The sequence below is a fragment of the Grammomys surdaster genome, unplaced genomic scaffold (assembly GCF_004785775.1).
Source record: "Grammomys surdaster isolate TR1022 unplaced genomic scaffold, NIH_TR_1.0 1164, whole genome shotgun sequence".
Classification (NCBI taxonomy): Eukaryota; Metazoa; Chordata; class Mammalia; order Rodentia; family Muridae; genus Grammomys; species Grammomys surdaster.
Genome location: NW_021605583.1, coordinates 5989943 through 6006316, shown reverse-complemented (window position 1 = coordinate 6006316; position 16374 = coordinate 5989943). Strand labels below are relative to the sequence as shown.

The 16374-nt window shown below is 46.2% G+C and overlaps 1 protein-coding gene across 4 annotated transcripts in view; it reads left to right on the top strand.

Moving 5' to 3' along the window:
- The window catches only part of Ddx6 (DEAD-box helicase 6), a 37183-nt gene extending 31580 nt beyond the window's left edge, over positions 1-5603 (top strand). For all 4 annotated transcript variants that reach the window (XM_028783693.1, XM_028783692.1, XM_028783689.1 and 1 more), the window contains exon 14: positions 1387-5603. The gene's annotated coding sequence lies outside the window, so the exon portion shown is untranslated. The remainder of the gene's footprint in view (positions 1-1386) is intronic.
- The last annotated feature ends 10771 nt before the right edge of the window (positions 5604-16374 follow it).

The following is a 16374-nucleotide window of genomic DNA, read 5'->3' as shown; positions in this document are numbered from 1 at the left end:
AAGAACGAGAAGGGAGGATCTCTTGGGTGGGGCAGTCATGTCATTAGAGACGTGGTGCTTTATAGACCGCTTCCTGAGCATTGTGGTGTCAGTCACATAGAACAGATTTGAGCTCACAGAATAGTGAAAGACAAAAGGGCATTAGCAGTCTAGGTTTAAAAATATTTTTTGCGCCGGGCGGTGGTGGCGCACGCCTTTAATCCCAGCACTCGGGAGGCAGAGGCAGGCGGATTTCTGAGTTCGAGGCCAGCCTGGTCTACAGAGTGAGTTCCAGGACAGCCCGGGCTATACAGAGAAACCCTGTCTCGAAAAAAAAAAAAAAAAAAAAATATTTTTTGCTCCCCCCTTTGACCCCTCCCTTTTTTTTGATGGGTGTATTAAGTAAATACGTTGTTGTCAAACATATAACACATTATCAAGATGTCTCTGTTTTAAAATTCCCCTTCTATCAAGATACATTGTGTGAAATTCTCAACTAAGATGAAAGGAGAAAGACACCCTCTAGGTTCTCACATGCCCTCTCCTCCCTCACACCTCACCTGTGCCTCTAGTTAGGCTCAGCAGTGAGCAGTAGCTGCTGTTACAGAGGGTTCCTTAGAAACGCCTTGTTTGGGCTTGAGGGCTGCTTCATTTTCAAGTTACAGTGCATACTTTTTTTTTTTTTTTTTTTTAAATGCTAGGCATTTAACCCAAGGCTGAGCATCATAGCCTACTAAGTCTCCAGACCTGCAGTAAATCCTTTACTGTAGCTCCAGAGGATTTCCAAACCCTGTGCAGTGTGAGCGAGCGCCTGTAGTTGCAGCACTCTGTGAAGACTTTGAATTTGGAGCCTAAAGTCCTTCAGGGCCATATAGCCCTATTATTCAGAACACAGAAGGCTTGTCTGTGATTCTACTTTTTCACTTTATTTGTATGTATTTGTTTGAGGAGAGGCTCAGGCAGCCAGAGGTGCCTTCATACTGTTTGACTACTGTAGGATGGCCTTGAAAACCTAATGTTGATGCTTCCACTTTCCAAGGGCTGGATTAGAGATGTGTGCCCTACACTTGGCTCTTGGTTGTGAGTGAAGCCTGCCTGTAGTCAGAACTTGAAGCCTTCTGTCCTGGGGTCTATAGGACACTATTGTTCTTTAGTTGATTTCTCCGACCCAGTCTGTAGCCCTAGCTCTCCTGAGACAGACTGATGGTGACTTTTTGCTTTGGCCTCCCACATGGCGACTTACACGAACGAGCTGCCACATCCAAGTGAAATCTTTGATGTAAGTAGTAGATCAGCTTCAGGAGAAGGTGCTGCAGAGAGTTTAGTGTGAGGTTTGTGAAAACATGTCTCTTTGTTTTATATTGCTTACATGGATACTAATTTGAAGTTTCTAAACTTCTTCTGTAGGCTTTGACAAACTGCAGAAGGCTCCTTGGATCTGTGACACATCATTTTGGGGGGTGCTCTTCTCTTTGTGGGTTTTTTCATCTTTATTTTGGAACTATGAAGAGTTATATAAGAACTCAGACATTTTTCTTTTTTTTAACTGGTGAAGAAAAACTGAAAAGAAGAAATAGACCTTTTTTGTTCCACTTGTTTGCACTGTGTGCTGACTGAACATTTGTTGCACTAACTGCTGGTTTTTAAAAATGTTTTCTGGGGAAAGGGGACAAGGAAGGAGGAAAGGAAAAGAAGGGGAGAAACCCTAAAAAGAGAAGAATCTTGGTGACCACACGCACCTGTCTACAATTCTCCAATAGCTGACTGACTCTCCTGCATTTCAACTTCTCCCTGGTTAGTCATTGTTTCTTAAGCCTGAAGAGCTTCTTACTTATTTGTGCGAAGTGCCTTATGCTACGAGACCATTACGGATATCATCTTTACACACAGCCCGAGGAATCAACAGTCATGTTCTAGTTTCTTTCCTTTATTTCTTTGCCTTCTTCATTTTGGTTTCAAGTTGAAGTCTCGCTTCCTGTTCTACCAGTACTCACGCCCAGGGGCCGGAAGGTGGACTAGTGACGGTAGCGCCATTTTCCTTTTCTTTCTATGGAGGAGTTGATTCACAGCTGCAGTCCATCCACACTGTAAATACATGTATTTAAAAAAAAAAAAAACAATACCAAGTAAAGTTTTCTTCTGGGCTGAGTAGATGCACCACCGTCGCTCCCAGAGGAAAGAGCAGCCTCTCACTGCAGGAGCCATTTGACAAGCCTCCGTGCTCTCCCGCAGAACACTAAGCTGGCTCTCACGCTTCCATGAGCAGTAAAAGGCACTCGGTGTAAAGACTTGTCGGAGCCTTGACCCTCTTTCCTCTGTGGCAAAGCGCGACCCGTAGAAAATTGGATGTGTATACTTGTATAAACTTTGTAAATAAGTTTTTTTCTGGGTTCATATATATATATATAAATATATATATATATACATACATATATATATTATTTTTTTTGGATGAAGGTTGCTGGGATTAAGGGATTAGAGCGATTATGGGAGCAGCTAAAGATGAGAGGGGCTCAGTTTTCTGCAACACTAAATTCTAAAAAGTGCTTTGGCCTCTAACTATAGGAAGCAGACCTCTGCAGGCCCTGTGTTGGAAAAGGGCCCAGAAGCCCAGGGCGCATGTGCGCCACCACACTGCTCTAGTAATGTACTTGCAGCGGTCTTAGCAGGAAGTAAGGAAGCTTCGAAGTCTGATCCCTGAGGGCTTTGAGAAGCTCTGTGGTTTGGCTCTCCTGTCCTAAACGTTTGAGGAACTTCCCAAGTTCTGCAAAGGGGAACAAAGATGAATCTTCCTTGGAGTATAGAAGTGTACGGAGTGCAGTCTTAGAGCAGAGTGTGAGAAGCATGGATTTGTACTTCACTGGACCAGCCAGTCCAGCCTCGGCGGGCTTGGCACTGTGGAGCTTAGGTATCTGCGGTCACCTCCTGTAGTGTGCGAGTGAACGCCCTGTGCCCATCTTGATATATAACATTTTTGCAGGAATGGGCACCTCCTGAGAGCTGTTAACGTCCATGCGCAGAAAGCTGCTTGCCATTCTCTGTGCTGCAACAAGAGTTGCTGTCTGTCATTCTGCATTGTAAATTGCTGGCAGATGCTTTAGGTGGGTAGTGTTGCTTTAAATTGTGCCCCTCCCAACATGCTTGATGTTTGGCCTGATCTCCAGGCAAAAGGAGTGAGATGAATCAAAACCAGTGAACTTTTTTTTAAAAAATGTTTTTAATTCCCTTTTAACCCAGTATACTACTAGGTCAGGAGGCATCTAGGGAACAAAAAAAGCAAAAAACGAAATTTAAAAAAAAAAAGTGATTTTCATATTCCATCACTTTGAAAACCTTAAAACTATGACAAGGTATGTCATGTGTATGCTTCCATGCTTAACTCACCTGAATAATAAAAGAGTCAGCTATTCAAAGTTGCTTTTTGACTTTGCCTAGTTCTAAAGCGAAACTATTTGACTTATCCCAGATTCCTTGGGGATCAAAATCCTGTAGATGCCTCCTTCTCAGATCTAACCCTGACTCTAACAACTGTAGCAGGAGCTGCACGGTACAAGACCCCAAAGGCAAGTCCAGTCAGTGTTGGTTACAAAACAAACCAAATTAAGGAAGTCACTTTTCTAGGGAGGGTGGGAGTGGGGTCTTTAAACAATCTCTCTTGACCAACAGATCTTGCCCTTGTACCGCTGCAGCTCTCCTCCTTCCTGCCTTTGGCGAGGTGAGGGTCTCCGTGTAGAGCATCAGCAGGAAAGGAGTAGAAATGCAATCTGCTATCTCGCCAGAGGGCATGTGGGTGATTGAACAAAGTGCAGTCCCTGGCCAGCCTTGGACTGCTCTGCCCGGTGCCGCATGCCTGTGAGTCCCTCTTAAAGCACAGACTCCATGGAGAGTACTCTCAAGTACAGCCTCTGCTGACTTGTGGCACTTGGACTAGCTGGGCACCGCAGAGAGCACTGTCTGCAGAGGCAGCGGTGGGGGTGGTGCTTAGCTCACTTGAGCTGTTAATGGGAAGATGCCCTACTGACCAGGTCAAAGCCTGGTATCTTTTTTTTTTCTTTCTTTTTTTTTTTTCTTTTTAATCCCTCTTAATAAGGAATATTGCTACTATTGGAAATTGTCTTTCAGGTTCTTTCCAGTAATTTTTAAAGTAATGGTTATGTTTTGTTTTTTTCCCAGTAGTTCATTTGGATAAAAACTATGTCCTATTTTTAATATCCACCTCAATGCTTTTAGCCTCTGGTCATATAGTTGTGTAATAAGTTACAGACTGTTACACACCTTGCTGCCTCAGGGCCTGTTTTTTTCTCTCCGTTAATGTTCTGAACATGAAAGAAACTTTCTTAGGAATGGAATACATTTACCATAAAATGTTTTTCCTGGAAAGGAAAACCTAAGTAGTTCTAAATTACTTCCAAATGGGTACCAGCATCATAACAATTGGTTGGCCCCAAACGGTAGGGTGGGGTGGGTGGTTGTCATAACTCTTTCAGAATGAGATGAGGGCATCTTTCCTTGGCCACCTGCTTTGTGTTGGATAACATCATGCTACATTAGAACAGCACAGCACAAAGCTTTGAAAAGTGTCGGAAACAAAACATCTCATTCTGATTATTTGGTTTAATTTTTTTTTTTAATAGGGGTGGGAGGGGAGGGTACTGTGTCCCAAAAGGGAGGGTGTCTGCACTAAGGATTTAGAGACACTTTGGAAGCTTACAACCTCATGGGAAACTGCCTTTAGCCACACTCCTGACCTTTAGATGAGTAACAAAAAGATGAAATAAGCTTGTGGGAATTAAGCCATGTTATTTTAATTGGATACTTTTTTTTTTTTCAACTTTCTGTGTATCTTTAAAATTGTTACTGTGGAATGATTTTCTTGCCAAATATCTTTGTCAGGCAAAATTATTGGCCTCATGGGAGGTGAAGTAAGCCAGATTTTGGGTGAATTTATGTGGACTTTGGTGAGTTTGTAGTTCTACTTTATATTCATAAAGATAGTTTTTTAAAACTCCCAAAGCAAATCTATTTTCTTCTCTAATGTAAAAACTCATCTTTGGAATAAAGAGTTAAGTGTCCAAGGGTTGTAACAGATATGAGGTCAGAGGGAGCTAGCCTGACCTGGACTCTGCCCCTCCACAGCTGACAGACTCCAGCAGAAGTGTATTTAAATCTCCAGTAGACAGAGCTGGGCAGGGCAAGGGAGGGGTAGGCCTGGGTTAGTAAGATGCAGGCTGCTGTATTTTAACCAGTGGTTCTTGGGGAGGGGTGCCTGGAGAATACAAAGTCACTTCCCTTTTTTGAAACAAAAGAAATAAAAAACCCGACAATTTTTTTGTTTAGTAAAAATAAGAAAATTCTAATGTCCCTAGTCACAAGGGACCAGTTCCACTTTGAACAGTAGGAACTTAAAAATTTGACATTTGGGGAAAGGGAAAATTGGCCTTCTGTTTAATTGGCTGATGTTCCAGTGGGAGGGTCTGGCTTTGTTGGGATGTGTTACACTGAATGTACAGGTCTATGGACCTGAGTCTTTAAGGAGTTTGTACATGGTTCAGAAAAGATGGTTGGTAAAATCTTGATTATTTCTGTTTGTTATTTATCTCAATAAAAGCCCACTGGAACTCCAAGCGTCTTGTATGTGTGTTCTTGAAGCAGGTTGTGCCTAGGAACCCGAGACTGTGACTGTTGTATGAGAGGTGGTGCATCCAGCCCACTTTGTTGTGAACCTAGTTGAGTAAACTTGAATCCTGTCTTCCACCCTAGATGGCCTGCTGCATTGACGTCTGTTCATTGCAGACGTCAAGAACCATTGGGATTCTAAATCATCAGCTCCCAGAATTATTGTCAAGTGTAAAGCTGTATATATTCCAAATCTTAACAAGAATGTAGACAGACACTCCAAAGAAGGACCTTGCCAGTCCTTCCCCAGGGGTCTGCTTAGATACAACAAAATGTACTAGTGAAAGGTCAGCCTCAAGTGGAGAGAGGGAGGAGGGGAGCGGCAAGAGTGCCCTTAGAGCTCAGAGTCTGCGTTTCCAGCCTTCACACACTCCTATAAATACCCATAAACTGTAGACCTGAGGTCCTCAACCTTCGTAATGCTGCAACCCTTTTATACAGCTCCTCATGTGACACCCACCCCCGCCAACCATAAGGTTGTTTTAGTTGCTACTTCATAATTGAAATTTTGCTAGTGTTATGAGTTGCAAATACCTGTGTTCTCCTATGGACTCAGGCAGTCCCTGTGAAAGGGTCATTCCAACCCAAAGAGGTCACGACCTACAGGTGGGTAGAAATCCAGTGTCGTGAACCGAAAGGGAAGGCATGTCACAGCAACATGGTACACACGGAAGGAAGGCTCAGCTCAGAGATGGTTGTCCAGAGCATTGTAGGACTGGGAACAAGTCAGTCCCAAAGTAGACACACCATTCTGCCCAAGCTGGCCTGCCTTCAACTCTCATTCAGAAGTGTGCAGGTTCCAGGGGTGTCCCACCACACCAGCAATTGATGTTTGCAAAGAATTCTGAGGGGAAGGGGTGTGGAACAGAATGCTGACCTAAGTAAGGTTTTAGCTGCTTTGGAGATTGTGGCAAAAGGACTCCAGTCCCTCTCTCCTCCATCTTGGTCTTGCTGGATTTGACCTGTTAGGTGCCATGTGGAGTATAACACAAGTGCTGTCTTAGGATGACAGGAGTTGGCACTTAGTTCAGGCTTTAAGGCAGTTACTAACATTTACAGTTTTTAATATGTGAAAGTCACACCTCAAATATCTCCCTTGAGAATCGGCTCTGTGACTGCATCGTCATTATGAAGGCATAGGGACGCATCTTCCACCCAAGGACCACTTGAGATTGCTGTAGTGATGAGACTCCATACTGGAGGACTCCCACAGTCACACTTGGATCCTCCATTAAGTCTAGGGTACCAAACATCCGCCTCCCAGGGGCTTTCTCACTTTCTCCATAGATGGACTTACATGAGCTAAGTTAGTGTCAGATCTCCAGCTTCCATTTAGGGGGATATCCAACCCTCTCACGATCCCTCAGAGATTCAGAGAAGCGGAAGAGGATACAGTCCTCTAGCTCCTTCTATTCCTTTACAGGGTGCTCTCTAGCTGCTGTGTCTCATCCAGACTGAAGTCACATCGCTGCTTCTCACCTCTGTCAGCTCCTTCCTTGTTAGGTTCCCCTATGCCTGTTAATGAGCCCTCCTCACACTAACCTGTCCAGAGCCGGTTATCTGTTTCTCGTTGGGATCTAGATTGATAAATACACATTATTAGTGGCCTCAGGAAACAGACTGAAAATGAGATTTTAGTGGCATGGTGGTGCATGCCTTTAAGCCCAGCACTCCAGAGGCAGAATAGATCCAGAGTACTCTAGAGGTAGATATCCTGAGTTTGAGGCCAGCCTGATCTATAAAAGTTCCAGGACAGCCAGGGCTACACAGCACACACAACTTAAAGCCTTCAGCCACCATATTAAGTATGTGTTACCAAGTCAACAGGCTGTGAGCTGCCTACCACAAATTACAGGTCACTTAGTTCAAGCTATAAGTAGCAGCTTTGAGCTTTGTTGGTCCAGAAGTTTTGGTTCTCAATAGAGGAATACCTCCACTAGGGGATTCAAAATGCCTCCTTCAAACTAGAAACAGGCTGCCCCTTGACCACTTGGGGCTAAGGAACCCACAGGCATTTTAACACCATATTCAGTAGCCAATCTTGATTGGAAAAAAAATGAAACTGGGTTGTAGCTACTGTCAGGATAAGGAAGAACGTGTCTGTGACAAGGTAGGTCCCCAGGGCTCCCATGTAATATGATAAAAGGGATAGTGTCATAGGGTAGGCTACACAGCTGACAGACCAGAGGCCTCAAGGACGGTTTGGACTGGAGCTGTATCTTAATAGTATGGTGCTTGCCTAGCAATCCTTAAGTCCCTGGGTTCGATCCCCAGGTCTAAAAAAATATATATGTGGATTGTTTCAGCCTGCAAAGCTTCAGGACAAATACAAGTAGGAAGCAAATTACACTGAGCGTTTATGGGCACCTTAAACGGAAAAGACTGTTACACAGTTCTGAGCATTTCTCCATTGTTTATTCTCCTTTTGTGTTGCTCTATTGTTTATTCTCCTTTTGTCTTCTTCCATTCTCCTACCAGGTAAGCTATGATAAAGATTACCCCTCTGTCTTAGTCAAAAGAGGTTTCTGCCTCAACCAAAAGCAGATTGAGCATGACCAGAGAAGTGACAAGGACGAATTGCCGCCCTCCCCTCTCCCCTTCCAAGAGGCTTGATATATTTTTGATATTTTATTTAGTGAGACAGGGTCTAAATGTATTTCCAGTCTAGTCTTCAGCTCAATGCCTGGCTAAGGGTGATCTCGAACTTCAAATCCTAATGCCCCTCTGCCCTCCAAATACTCAAGAGTATAGGCATATGCTACCATGTCCTGTTCATATGGTTCTGGGAGATGACACCCAGGCATTCATGCATGCTACCAGCTGAGCTATGGTCCCAGTTCTTGTAGGAAATGAAACCATGCCACAGACAATGTCACTTTGGTAGGAAGATTACACTGAACTAGAGGGAAATAAACAGGAACCAACAGATGCATAAAGCATCCCACACAGCTTCAGAAAAAAAAAACAAAAACAAAATTAGAGAAGAAAAGGGAAACCGGCAAAAGTCAGGAAGAGAAATTACAGACAGCGGGTAAAAGGTTTTCAGAACTAATGAAAGATCCAAGGCCCCTGATTGATGCAGCAGTCATGGATATGCTGTCTTCTCTCCTTTCCCCACGCCCCTCTTTCTTTTGTCAAGGCCATGCTATGTTGCTTAAGCTGATCTTTTGTTGTTGTTGTTGTTATTTTGTTTATTTACATTTCAAATGTTATCCCCCTTCCTGGTGTCCGTTCCAAAAACTCCCCATTCCACACCCTCATGCCTCCACGAGGGTGCTCCCCCACCCACCCACCCACCCACTCCCAACCCACCACCCTAGCATTCCCCTACACTGGGGCATTGAGCCTTCATAGGACCAAGGGCCATCTCCTCCCATTGATGCCAGACAAGGCCACCCTCTGCAACATATGCAGCTGGAGTCATGGGGCCCTCCATGTGTATTCTTTGGCTGGGGATTTAGTTCCTGGGAGCTCTGGGGGGTCTGGTTGGTTGCTATTGTTCTTCCTTTGGGGTTGCAAACCCCTTCAGCTCCTTCAGTCCTTCCCTGTAGCCTAGACTGATCTTAACCACAGTGCTCAGTGTCCTGGTACCTCAGCCTCTCTAGAAGCTGGGACCACAGGCATGCACCACCCGCCTCACCTGGCTAATGCTTAGTTAATACTAAATTACGCTGCTGTGTGTTTCACATCTTTCCAAGAGCGATAAGGTTAGAAAATAGAAGCTAATTAAGTTAAGAATGTCAAGTTTCCGAGACAACTCTGTCTCATCAGATATGTTTACTTATCCTACCTCCAAGTGTAGAGTGAAAATTATAGATACTGGGTATATAGAATCCTTTTTAGACATAAAATATTCTTTAGGCTTTCTTTACAAAGACATGGAGGCATGAAGCAAGTTAAAAATGTGGAAAGACCAGTCACCATTACTGGAACTGGCCTATCTGCAAAGAGTTAGGAAAGAATGCAATTTAGCCAGGTGGAACCAAGCTGAGAACCATAGTGACAGGGCAAGGCCGAAGTGACAGGGCAGGACTACATTCTTGAGAAAGATAAGCATACAGAGAGTTTTCACCTGACCCTGACTCCCGTAGGTTGGGTTCCTTTGGAATGTTCCACTATTTTTATGTTATACCACCCTAGCAACCCCCTCACCCCCTCCTCATTCCTTGGTTTGTGGTTTTTTCCTTTAAAAACACGTCTCAAACTGGCTGTCGGGGTCAATTCAGCTCCTGCGTAGGCATACGAATTGACCGGCAGCTAGCTGTCACACCCTAATAAACAACCTCGCAATTGCTCCGGTACACGGTGTCTCGAGCAGATTACTGGGTGGTCGCGACTTTCTGAGACTTGAGAGAGGGTCTCCCCTCTGCGGAGGTCTTCACAAGTTTTTCTGTTTGTTGTTGTTGGGTGTTTGTTTGTTTGTTTATTTGTTTTGTTGAAGCAGGGTCTCTTTTTTAAACAATTTCTTTATTTATTTTCGATTCCACGTGCATTGGTGTTTTGCCTGCATCTATGTCTGTATGAGGGTGTTGCCTCACCTGTAACTAGAGTTGTAGACAGTTGTGAACTGCCACATGAGTGCTAAGAATTGAACCCAGGTCCTCTGGAAGAGCAGCCAAAGCTCTTGGCCGTTGAGCCATCTCTCCAGCCCAAGGATATTTATGTAACCCTAGATGTCCTGGAAATCACTCTGCAGACCAGGCTGGCTTTGAACTCAGAGATCTGCTTGCTTCTACCTCCCAAATGCTAAGATTAATGCTACCTCTGACCAACTCTGATTCTGCTGTTTTACCCTGTTCGTTCTATCTTCATTTATTCCCCTCCTATTCTTTCTCATCTCCTTCCTTTCTTCTTCTCATCCTTCTCCCTCTCCCTCCTCTTTTCCCGTCTCTTTCCTGCTGAGCTGTGGCCCTTATTGTCTTCCTTTCCGTGCACGTTTGTCTTGTTCTCATGTGAGTAGCTGAGCTAAGAGACAGTGTACCACGCAGACCAGGACAAGGCCCTGTGGCACATGGTCCTGTTCCAATGCTTTGAGGCTGCCCTTTGCTTCTCTGGCCTGTGCTGTGAAGGCATTGCTCAGGTGGGCCCTCCTCCTCTGTCTCAGGCTCAGGCTGGGGTCACATAAGCAGGAGCCCAGAAGGAACAGCTGGAAGATGCTGGCTGAGGAAGCCCTCCTAGAGCAACAGTTCTCAACCTATGTCCCAGGGTTGCCTAAGGCCATCAGAAAACACAGATATTTATATACAATTCATAGCAGTAGCAAGATTAAAGTAGGAATGAAAGAACAGCCATAGCACTAAGAAGATTAAGAGCCACTGTCCTAGAGGGATCTGTCTTAGGGTTATCATTGCTGCCGTGAAACACCATGACCAGAGCAACCCAGGGAGAGGAGGGTTTATTCAGTTTACACTTACACCTCACAAGTTATCACCAAAGGAAGTCAGGACAGGAACTCAAGCAGGGCAAGATTCTGGAGGCAGGAGCTGATGCAGAAGCCATGGAGGGGCGCTGCTTACTGGCGTGGTCCTCCTGACTTGCTCAGCCTGCTTTCTTATAGAATCCAGAACCACCAGCCCAGGGATGACACCACCCGCCATGGGCTAGGCCCTCCCCGATTAATCACGAGTTAAGAAAATGCCCTACAGGCTCAAATAAGCTCAATCTTATGGAGACATTGTCTCAGCTTAGGCTCCCTCTTCTCTGCTGACCCCAGCGTGTGTCCAGTTGACATAAAACCAGCCAGCACACAGATCAAGCCTTAAACACATTTTCTCTCAAGCTCAGTGGAATATTCCTCAGCCCCAGGACAGGTTGCACAATGGGGCAGGAGGTTAACTGGGGCATCCCCACCGACAAACAGGACAGGCACCTCCCTCAGCTGGCCACCGGTGGTCCATACCACAATAGCCTCTGAAGAGAGCTACCATTTGTCTTACTTTGCAAAAGGGGAAACTAAGGTTCCAACAAACTGTATGTGACTTGTCTGCGTGTGTGGAGACCAAATGTGGCCCAGCCAGGGCCCGTTTCTATGAGTGAGAGTGATCTCCGTGGTCTCAGGTGAGGGGGAGTGGTCCGGGGACAGGCTTGGCTGCCCCTCTGCCCAGGTGTCTGTTGTGGCTCGAGTGACCGGTGGCCACAGGTGGCACTGATTGAAAGTGAGTAGGAGGTGTGAGGGCCACAGCAACTTCACCACAAAAAAAAAAAAAAGAATTGTCACAGTCGGGACCGGCTGAGCCCTGGCCTGCCTTTACAATTCTTTCCTGTACTGTTTCTCACCACAACAGAAACTGCTTATCTGCAGGTGCATAGCTATTCTAGGAGGATGAACGGTGTGTGGCTTCCTATTAGTGCTCGGAGGATCTGTCACACCACTGCCGCCTGCTGTCCCACGGCTCTGTCCCCGCCCAGCACCAGATGCCTGCAGCTCCTCAGGCTGTAAACTGATGTTTGGGGCTGGCCTGCAGCCACACTGGCCCTTTCTCCTCCTGTCAAATGGGGCCAAACCACCCAGCCTGGTGGAATTTTTTTGTTTTTGTTTTTGTTTTTGTTTTTCAATGACGTTCTAGTCGGCTACATATAGTGTGTGACACATGGGACAGTTTAACAGTTTGCTGTCCGTAGACAACTTATCATGGGTCATGACATTGACCGCCTCAGCACCCCGGGACTGGGACAAGGAAGTCATGTCATTCTGGCACCACCAAAGATCCAGAGAACTAGGAACTCTTTGCCCGAGAAGGCCTTGAAGTGCAGGTGGCTGGAACAGGTGCACACCTGACTGGTGAGCATGAGGAAAGCAGGGACAGCCATGTCCTCCACCACCGGGAGGCGGCTGCTGGTATTCCTATGTAGACATCAAAGCCTTTAACAAATTATTTCTTTTTCTTTTTTGAGACTATAATATCGTTCCATCATTTCTTCCTTTCCTCCTTCCAAGCCTTCCCATACACCCCTCCTCCTTGCTCTGTTTCAAATTCATGGCCTCTGTTGTTCAATAATTGTTGCTATGCACACGAGTATGTGTGTATGTGTGTGTGTGTATGCCTAAATACAACCTGCCCAGCTTATTTAATGCTTGTTACTTGTATGTATGTTTTCAAGGCTGACCATTTTTAGTTCTTCCTGTACCCTCAGCTGGCCACAAATGGGGCAGGCAGGTGACAATACTGAACAGCTCCTAATGGGGCTGCGGTGATGGCTCAGACTCCAGAGTGCTTGCCTTTGGAGCAGCAGGACCTAAGTTTGGCTCTCCAGTACTCTGCCTGTGCTCGAAGTGCTGAGGAGGCAGAGACGGGAACATCTCTGGGAATTTCCAGCCAGCCAGTCTAGTCAAATCAGTGAAGTCTGGGTCCTGTAGGAATTCCTTAGAAGAATCAAAATAGCCATTGAGGAAGACTTTGGATGCTGATTTCTGGTTTCTAAATACGTGCATACCTACATGTACAGAAACAGAGGACAAGACCCTAGCACCTGGCTGGCAATGTCACAGAGGTATGGATCCTAATGGGGAGTGTTGTTTTGGGGGAGGGTGTGCTTTTTTGTTTGTTTGTTTTATATGTGTTTGTTTGTTTGTTGTTGTTTGAGACAGGCTTTCTCTGTGTAGCCCTGGCTGTCCTGGAACGCACTCTGTAGACCAAGCTGGCCTCGAACTCAGAGATCAACCTGCCTCTGCCTCCCAAGTGCTGGGATTAAAGGCCCATGCCACCACTACCCCTACCACTCCTGGTCCTTATGGAAAGTTCTTAAAAGAACAATAAACAAGAGGCACTCTGCAGCAGCCAGGACAGAAATCTGGAAAAGGGTGGCTTAATCAGGGAAGATGTTTGTTTGTTTCATGTAACAGGAGCCTAGGACGTGTGTGAGTTAAAGAGGCTGTGCAGTGCAAGAGACTGAAGCAGGAGGATTGCTGTGAGTCGGAGCCAACCAGGGACACTTAGTCCCTTGCCATCTTGGGCTATGAGAATTTATCTTAGGAAAAACAAAAACGTGGATCTAGAGAGTACAGACTGCTCTCCTGAGGATTTGAGTTCCCAGCACCTCTCAGGCCCCTCGCAACACTCTGTACCTCCACCCTTGGGGATGTCCAATACCTCTGACCTTCACAGTCTTGTGCACTTAAAATTAAAAATAAGTCTAAAAAACAACAACAACAACAACAACAACAACAAAAACAGGCTGGAGAGATGGCTCAGTGGTTAAAAGCACTGACTGCTCTTCCAGAGGTCCTGAGTTCAATTCCCAGCAACCACATGGTGGCTCACAACCATCTATCATGAGATCTGATGCCCTCTTCTGGTGTGTCTGAAGATAGGGACAGTATACTCATATACATAAAATAAATAAATCTTTAAAAACAAACTTAATCCATTTCTCTTTAAAACAAAAACCAAAAGCCAAAAAGACCTAGCAGGGCATGATAACAAAGGCCTTTAATGCCAGCATTTGGGAGACAGACATCTCTGTGACTTTGACAGTCTGGCCTTTAGTTCCAGGCCAACCAGGGTTCCCTTGTGAGATCTTTCTGTCTTGTTTCAAAACAAACAAAAATCAATAATAAAAAACACACTAAAAAAGAGACCGCAATGAGAAGAGCTACAGAGACGGGGGACTCACCCAACCAGTGACCCTCAGCTTGTTGGGGTACAGCCAAGTCCTCGGTTGGCTTTGCTAGGGTTTATTTCTGATTGAAAATGTCTTTCACGGAGATTTATAAACACTGTGAGTCTCAGGGATTGCGTGGCAGTCAGTGACCACGGGGGCAGCCTGACTTGAGTTGGATCCCCAGGTGGGACCGACTCTGAGACATGAGCTGTGGCAAGAACATGCTAGTCACTTGGGCACTCAGACCTCATGCCATGTTCCCACGGGGAGACAGGAAGCCACCGTGGTTGGGGTGCTGACAAGAGCTAGGGTAGGTAGAGTAGGCAGAGGTGGGGCAGGTGGCCGCTGGCTGCTGTGGGGCCCACATGCAGCCTCCACTCTTTCTCTCTGCAAAATTGCTGTCCCATGCAGAAAAGAAAAAGGATGCGTGAGATATGCTTTTCTCCCCAGCCCCCGGCCCCAGTCGTGTGTACAAAGGCTGTGGTTTTTTGATCCACAGGTGGTTGTGGTTTGAGTAGAGTCCTTGGCCAAATGGAGGCTCTGTCCTGGGGGGTGAGGGGTGGCAGGGCATGGCTCAAACTGGTAGCTAAACTGCAAAGGTGTAAGCCCTGTGTACCTGAACCTAGCCCACACGTCTCCTCAACTCCTCCTTTCCTTAGGTTCAGATACAGCCCTCCTACACCACTACCCTGCAGGCCTTGCTCCCTCCCTGTGCACACACACACACACCCCCACACACACTAGGTCTTTTCTGTCTGGAATAGCCCAGAGTAGGACATAGAATTCCAAGAGGTCCCACCACTAAGCATTCTGCCATCAGACTAGCCACTCAAGCGAGTCTCTGTTGCAGACCTTGAGCGGTTCTCTGGAAGGGGAAGCCTCAGCCTTCTTTTCTGTACAGAGTTGTCTCCTTCAGGTATCACCCTTATATCTTCTGACAAGCTGTAGCCACATGGGTCCCCAGGGCTGCTGGCCACAGCCTTCCATCTGGGTTGCTATTTGGACCTTCAAGGGCTGTTTTCTCCATTATTCAAGCAAATCTTTACCAGTCTGGGTGTGAGGGGGAGACTAGGGGGCTGTCAAGAGCCCCTGGGGTTCAGCCTATCCTGATGCTCTCTGTCAGAGGATGTCAAAACCTTCTTCTGAGCCTCAGCTTCTAGCAGCAAAACCAGAGACAAGGGCAGTGTCTTGCCTCACTCCGTGCGGGCTTACAGCCCGCTCACCCATCCCTACATTCCCCAGCTCGTACGATAACAGTAAAAACAGTCAAGGAGGGTGGAAGCTGTGGGACCATGGGACAGATGAGCAGAGGGTGTTATACAGGATGGGACATGTCTCAGAGGAGGTGATATGTGTGCAGAGACATCCCTGAGCAGGTAGAGAGGGGACAGCCAGACAAGGCGTCTGAGGTGTAAAGACCCTGAGTTATCTTTCAAGAGTCACAAAGTCCCAGGCGTCTGGGACAGAAGCAGGAGCAGACCAAGGAACAGAGATGGGGCTCCGGGCTCACGGTAGGGCTGGGGGATGGGGCCAAGCAGGTCGGCAAGGGATGTATTCTGAAGACTGAGCTGTCGCACTTGTGAATGACCAGTTGTGGGGCATGATGGGAAAGGGGGCACCTGTACAGGCTGAGGGGATGGTTCAGAGAACAAATGTGCAAGCTTGAGGACCTGGGTTAAAATCCCCAGAACCCATGTAAAAAGCAAGGCATTGTCAACAGCTCCGATAACCCCAGTGTGTGGAGGACAGAGGCAGGGGATCTCTGCAGTTCACTGGCTGCCAGCCTAGCACAGATCAACGAGAAACTCCGACTAGGAAACAAAGCGGTGACATCCTTCTCTGGCCTCTGTGTGCTCATACTTACTCACCCCTAACATGTGTGCCGCACACACCTCTCACAAAACATACAAAATAAGTAAGCGTTAAAGGAAGCACTCAGACAACTAGTAGATTTTGTCCTAAGCTGTATAATAAGGACTTCGGAGGCAAAAAAACAAAACAAAACAAAACAAAACAAAACAAAACAAAACACCCTAAAAGACAGTCCTTCAGAACCGCTGAGCATGGGACCATCTTCTGCAGTAACCGTTACTGTTAATGAGACAGCAGATAGCACAG